Genomic DNA, 6,919 nt, shown 5'->3' with positions numbered 1-6,919 from the left:
ACACATACAAATAGATTTTAGAATTTCAGTAGTATTAAGCTTGTACGTTTAGCTATGCCCAAAACAAGTAATGCTATTTTATGTCGATCTTTATTGCCAAGCAATCTATATATATGTTTAATAGATCTTTATTGCTCTTTCTTCTATCAACTTCATTTGTTCCTCAATTTCTCCAGTGACTGAAACATTCTTCTCAATAGTGCTATAGCCATTAGGTTCACCTTTCTTCTCACCAAAACCTAAATTTTGCTACTGGTTGTAATGAAAAGAGGGCCTCAAATTTCAATTTAACATTACTTGTACCCACCACAAATATGAAGACATCCATATCCCACATACATTAGCGGTCATCCACCTGAACAGATACCTGAAAACAAAATATTTTCAGTTCTCAGAAGTATACCAACACAAAAGTGCACATATAACACTTCAGGATTAACAGGCTTCATTACCATGCATTGGAAAGAGAAAACGCAACCCTGCATCTTGCAATTTTTGCTAGTTGCAAGCGTGTACCGCTACTAATCCGGTCTGCACCTAGAGAAAGTTCTGAAACCCTCCACATAGAGACCGTCAAATACTGCAGGTCAAAAGTGAAAATCCATATTTTTACACCTGAATGATCCATGGAGAGGTATATAAACTTCTGTGAGAAAAAACAAATATGATTGAATGCTTCCATTGAAAATAGAAGAACATACAAGAATAGTGCAGCAGCCAGTCATGATTTGTAATCGCCATGGGACTTGAGTTGCTTAGTTGCTTAAACAGTCTACTGTAGTCACCGTTACCAATTCGCCGTTGAGGAGAAGAACCTGCAAAGATCCAGTGACCACAAACCTGCGCTGGCAGATCCAGCGCTTTGCTCGGAGCACCAAAGCTCACCATATCGAAGGATCCGAGAGCACCTAAAGCCGACAGTTCGCCGGTTCCGGCAAAGGCTTCGCCAGGATGAGGGGGAACCACCAACATCTTTATTCCACACCGACGCCGCCACCCCCACCATGACGGCAACTCCTGGAACCACTACCCTACTATCTACATACCGGAAGCACAGGACTGGGGTTCCCGCCCCTCTCCCATCGCCGGAGCGGCGGACGGAGAGGGAAGGAACCACCGGCCTGGCCGGCGGCAGATCGAGGGGACAAAGTCGCCTTCCTATTCGCCTTCCCAGGGAAAAGGAAAGGAAACCGCTAATCTCGGCCCCATTAATTTCATTCTGCACTTCGCTTATTATTCTGAACATCACCAACCGTCTTACAAATGGACAGAGAATTAGCATAGGAATAAAGAAACTGAACATAATTTCCAACTGAGCCATCTCCTCTGGCACATTATGAATCATTGCAAATGGCCTTTAGAAGAGCAAAAGAAAAATTAGTTTAACACTATGATCAGTACAGTTCAGCAGAGTTAGAAGCTAGTCAGGTCCTATTCTCCCAAAATCATATTCTTTTTTTTGCGGGGACCAAATCACCGGGATGAGGATAAGCAATCAACCCGGTTCTTCATTTTTGCAATAGATAGTGGAGGCTTGTCACTGATTGTTGATGTCTTAGCGCGACCTGAATCTCATTGAGCATCACACTTTCTGATTTACAAATCCAAGGTACATCTGAATAAAGAGAAAACAGGAACAACCTGACCCGTCCAAGAAAAAAATAGACCCTTCAGTGAGAAGCAATTGCTTCACTTGAGCATCCGGAATAAACTCAAGAAATCTTAAAGAGCAACTGTTCTCAAGTAATTACCTATCTCGACAACAATTTCTCAGATTAATTTCCACGCAATTACCTATAGAATTTGTAAAAGCTACTTCATGTCCAGTAATAACAGATCGATGTTTCTACCAGCAAATTACTAATTAAAGAGGTGCTTTCTCGTATGTATGTATAGAAACCTTACTTTGGTATTTTTATACTAGGGGGGTAAACAAATGGTTATGATGGCGCAGCCAATATTATGTACAACTAAAATATTCCAGAAATTTTACCAAAAGGAAATCTCAAGAATTGTTTTGCAACTATGGATACATGGTGCACTCAGAGCCTAGCTAAAATATGACCGTATAAAATAGAATGAACAGGACAGGTTGGAAAGAGATCAAAAATCAAGCATGCATGCAAATCAGCTAGCCTGGGTGGAACTGTAGGCGGCCGTGGCATAGCTTCTGGATATGCAGCGCCGACCATGACCTTCATTCCTGCAAGGCAATCATTCAGATCTAGCAGGGTGAGCTGGGGTTGGAAGGGAAGCAGAGAGAAGAAGAGGGAGGAGAAACGTGGAGAACTTGTGCCGGAGCCGGCTGTGGAGGAAATGGAAAATCTGGTTCGGTGAATGTTGGTTGTCGCAAGCGCCTTATCCGATTGAGCAGTGGGATGGATTTGGGATTGGTCACCGGTGAAGAATCGTTGTACGCTCCATCACCGCTGCCGCTGTTGGCCTCCGAGTCGCACGAGAGGACGAGGGAGAGATGGACAGGGGAGTGAAGGAATCATCCGATGAGAATTCTTCGCCGAGCACATCGCCGTCCAGCACGCCGCCAATCACCGCCCGCTAGTCGGTGTTCAGCGGAAACCGCTCGCATCTATTGAAAAATATATGCGGTGGGGCGGTGGGCTAGCTCCAAATCCCCACGACCTTCCAGCGTTAACGTAAAATTACAGCGGCATGATAAAATTTTTGCTATAAATTTACATCGGTTTGTGCTGGGTTGAACCAGACCGTCACACGGCCGACTGACCCTGACCAGGGTGAAGAATTACTTATTCCTCACCCTGGGTCTTAAATAGACTTTATATATATATATATATATATATATATATATATATATATATATATATATATATATATATATATATATATATATATATATATATCCAGCCATTCCGTCTAATCCAGTCACAGGCTCAGAGCCATTCACACACAGTACAGAATACATTCTAGCTCGCGGCGCAGGCTGTGCGAGGGATCCAAAAGCCGTGGTCGCCAACATCATGTATTCAAAAACTTCTTAAACAGATATTTGAAAAACTGTTCAAAACATATTTGAATAAATGTTCATCATGTATTTAAAAAAGGGTAAAACACATATTAAAAATGTTCATCGTGTAATTAAAAAACTTTAACCATGTATTTCCAAAATATTCAACGTATGATTGAAAAAATATTCACATTATATGTAAAGAATTTGTATGTGTATTTACTTCTTTCCTAGTTTACCTACCCACGCTGCTATATATATCCGGTCTTTCCATCCAATCCAGTCACAGGCTAACAGCCATTCCCTCCTTTTCTTCCATACATTACAGATTACAGAGTACATTCTAGCTCGCTCCCCAGGCTGTGCGATGGATCCAAAAGCCCTGGCTGCCAAGGAGGAGGAGGAGTTCGTCGAGCAACTCTGCAGCAACCTCACCTGCGCCTGCGCCCGCCCACATCCTCCCCCCTACTGACGGCGCAGCCGCCGTCGTCGCCAACAATCGCCCCGGTCCTACTGTCAGCAACCTGTCGCCCATCTCCTTCCTATCCAACCTCCGCCAAGCGGCCGTGGACGCATCGTCCGTCATCGTCGAGTTCACCCGCGCCAGACTTCTCAGCTGTTGGAATAAGCCACGTCGCGTGGTGTGGTTGGGCGCTTCGGATGCGCGAGGGACGTGCGAGACGCATTGATGATGTCGGGTTCGTCGGACGCGTCGGGTGCGCACGGGACGGGCAGGACACAGCAGATATGCGGCGTGTGTGTGTGCGGCGTGATGGTACAGTCACGTTAACTAGCTAGATGTATTGGCAGTTCTGTTCCCGGCGGACGCGGTGTGCGCGTGGGAGCGCGTTGCGTGTGCATGGAGTTAGCTGGTAGTTACATCGTGGGCTCGTTCGCTGCATGCTAGGTCGTGTGGGTCGTTCAGTTAGTGGCTAGCATGACGGGCCGGCTACGCATGCGTGAGTCTGCTACTTAAGAGTTGTATCATGTTTGCTTGAAAGTGCCACGAGAATAGAAGTGAGAAAAGGCCGAGGCTGTGTGTCAGGCTAGCCACCAAACCTATCTGCTGGAAAAAATTGTATGAGACCAGGTCTCACGGTTAGCAGGTGAAACCCGTTCTGATGGATGACACGTGGCGTTCATAAATCACAAATCATCTAATTTTTCTTTCCCCCTGATTTTAAATGGAAGGTGGGGGATGCTTTATGATTTGTGAATGCCACATGTTATTCATTAGGATGGGTCTCGCGTGAGACCTGGTCTAATAGAATTATTTTCCAGCTACGACATAGAGAGCTGCGCCAACATCAGCTTCTCCCGCGTGTTCGCACGGGGCTGGAGCCCCGATGGTTCGAGCAGGTACAAGCGGCGCTCCGTCCAGGAGCTCATCGACGACAAGATCTACCTCGACCTCAACCTGCCAGCTGAAGATGACCCGGACGAACAGGAGAGGAGGCACAAGCGCAACGTTTCCTCCTCTAATCTCGACGGTGCCTTCCCCGGGCCAAGTAAGAGGAAGATAAGAGTCTCGCTGCCCAACATCACCGACCTGGCTGGTTCGAAGGTGACTGCTGCCGAGGCCGAGGATGCAGCTCTCAAACAAGGGTAGTAAGCCCGATTATTTTATGGTGGAAATTAAGAAGTACCTCTCGATCCTATGGTTCATTTCCCTTCTCAACTGATCCTTTTACATTTTCAGCTGCAAGGTTAGGGGAGGAGCAGGAGCTGCTGCAAGGTCATCAAGGAGAACGACCAGACGCTGGATCTACATTCAAGACAAAAGACAAAGCCACAACAGGGAATGACGAGTCCGAGGCCGATGGTGTTGTTCCAACACAAGGTACGGGTGCTTCTTTAATCAAGTGGAGAAAGGCTCTCCTACTGTTCCTGATCCTTTCTACATTTTCTCAAATCTGCCAGGAGAGGCTGGAGGTAGACTAAAGTACACAGTTTTTTTGGGTCTATATGCTTATGGGAGGAATTTTATAATACATCAAAAGAAACAACTTGAAAAGATGGGGCTGATATATCCGATACAAGACTATCCGAGTGTGATCCACCAATGCTGAGTTGCTTCTAGAGAATGTATGCACCCAATGCAGCGTGATTCGTGGCGCTGCTGCCTGATCCTCCAATAGTTTATTCTTATCCTAGTACTTTCCAACGCTGAGTAGCACACAATATTTCGTCAGACATACCAGATGAATTCCGTCTAAGATCATCCATCGATTGTACACCTTATATGCTGATTTGACTGTACAAAGACTCTTGGGATCAGTTTGCCATCAACATATTAGACTTTACCGGTTTGGCAAAATCTCCCTTGTGTCCACCGTGCATGAAATATGTATCAATAGATCAACTAGTAGTATATATATGAATAATCAGTGAAGCAACAAACCAACAACATAGAGAGGCACGTAAAAATGTTATTCACTTATTTTAGATTTAAGACCATAGATATCACATAAGCAAAATAACCCACTGCATATAATAAACGAGCTAATTCCTTCTGAAACAACAAAACATATAATTATGATCACATCCTACGGTTGATTCGTCCTCATTGCAGTTTGTTCGTATTTATTGATTTCCATTTCGTGTTGCTCTGATATGTTATTTGATGGCTTCTTGGTGTCGGCAGCTAGACAATGAGGAGGGGCTATAGTGGCCTTAACGGTGGTGCCGGAAGTTGAAAGAGGGGGAGGTGCAAGCTTCTCGATGTGCATGAACTGGGGACAGTGTCATCAGACAGATACTCTTTTATCACCGGAACCACTAATATGAAAAATGTTTGTTGCATATTATAAAGAAAATGCTAGTATCTTCTTGTGGATTCCGATCTTCACAAGGCCTGTGGTGCGGATACAACCAGCCGGTTTCTCCTGCCCTACCGGTGTACTGCCGTCATGGGAACTCATGCCTTCTAGGCTTTTCTGGACAACATTGCATGCCACATACATGGTTCAAGATGACATTCCACAGGCCGTCCTTTGCAATGATCAAGCATTCGCCATCGTAGTGGTTATGATGATCTCTGGCTCAGATATCACTTAAGGTTTAAGGAACATGTCCTCTGTGAGTATAGTTCAATTTGCAAATACTATTTTGGTCACATGTATTATTTTAACACATGGACATATCTGAAAAATAAGTGAATACCTTTTGAAAGTGCCTGAACATTAAAAAATAATAGTCACCTATCTAAAAAATGCATCCCTGTAATTTCCCTATAATATTTGGCTATAATTTTTATGGCATCCTTTCAGAATACGAATTGGTTTAAAGTGTTTGTAGGATTTTGGGATCTAGGCCAAAATATATATTATTTCCTTGAAATAAACAACTGGATACAAAAATTAGGGAACAATGTTTGTCTAGGTATTGGCCCTTGCGGGGATCAATCTGCTCCGAGTTTCCTGATTGAAATAGCTGAATTGTTGGGTGCATTCACGACGACGATGTTAAAATAGATGGGATCAATCTATACATCGCTCCACTCTCAAGTGTGCGGAGAAGAATTCATAGGTGGAAATGTAACTTCTTTCCCGTTCTACGTAGTTTAATTCTTTCCACTTCAGTCCTGTCTTACCATTCTCCCCTCGCGCTCTTGATTGTGATGGCAATGGGAACCATTGAACCCTAGCAGCCGCCAAGGTTGAGATCCTATGTGCGACCTCACCCGTTGCGCCTCCTCCAACCAACCCACACCACCATATATCTTCAGCCATTCACTCGATTCCAGTACTCGATTCCAGTCAGGGCCATTCCTTCCTTCCATTCCGCCTCAGGGGCCACACTACCGCCACTGCCACTTCTGCTAGCAGCATGCGTTCTGCCACCATGTGGGAGCCCTCCCATTTCTCATCGCCCATCTGATACCCCTCATAACCCTTCGAGGATGCATTTTACCTGTGGGAGCGTTGGTGGGGACTG

General features: G+C 44.8%; 1 long non-coding RNA gene across 1 annotated transcript; it reads right to left on the bottom strand.

Annotated features, from left to right (window-relative positions):
• Positions 1-251: 251 nt before the first annotated feature.
• On the bottom strand, positions 252-965 carry LOC147982234 (uncharacterized). The gene is made up of 3 exons (XR_015600011.1): positions 702-965; positions 453-580; positions 252-367 (listed from the first exon to the last, which is right to left on the bottom strand). It is a non-coding gene; the product is annotated as an uncharacterized LOC147982234 (long non-coding RNA).
• Between the last annotated feature and the right edge of the window lie 5,954 nt (positions 966-6,919).

The sequence above is a fragment of the Triticum urartu genome, chromosome 3A (assembly GCF_056163025.1).
Source record: "Triticum urartu cultivar PI428250 chromosome 3A, HENAU_Tu73, whole genome shotgun sequence".
NCBI classification, from domain to species: Eukaryota; Viridiplantae; Streptophyta; class Magnoliopsida; order Poales; family Poaceae; genus Triticum; species Triticum urartu.
The sequence above is the reverse complement of the archived record's forward strand: the minus strand, read 5'-3'. Positions and strand labels throughout refer to the sequence as shown.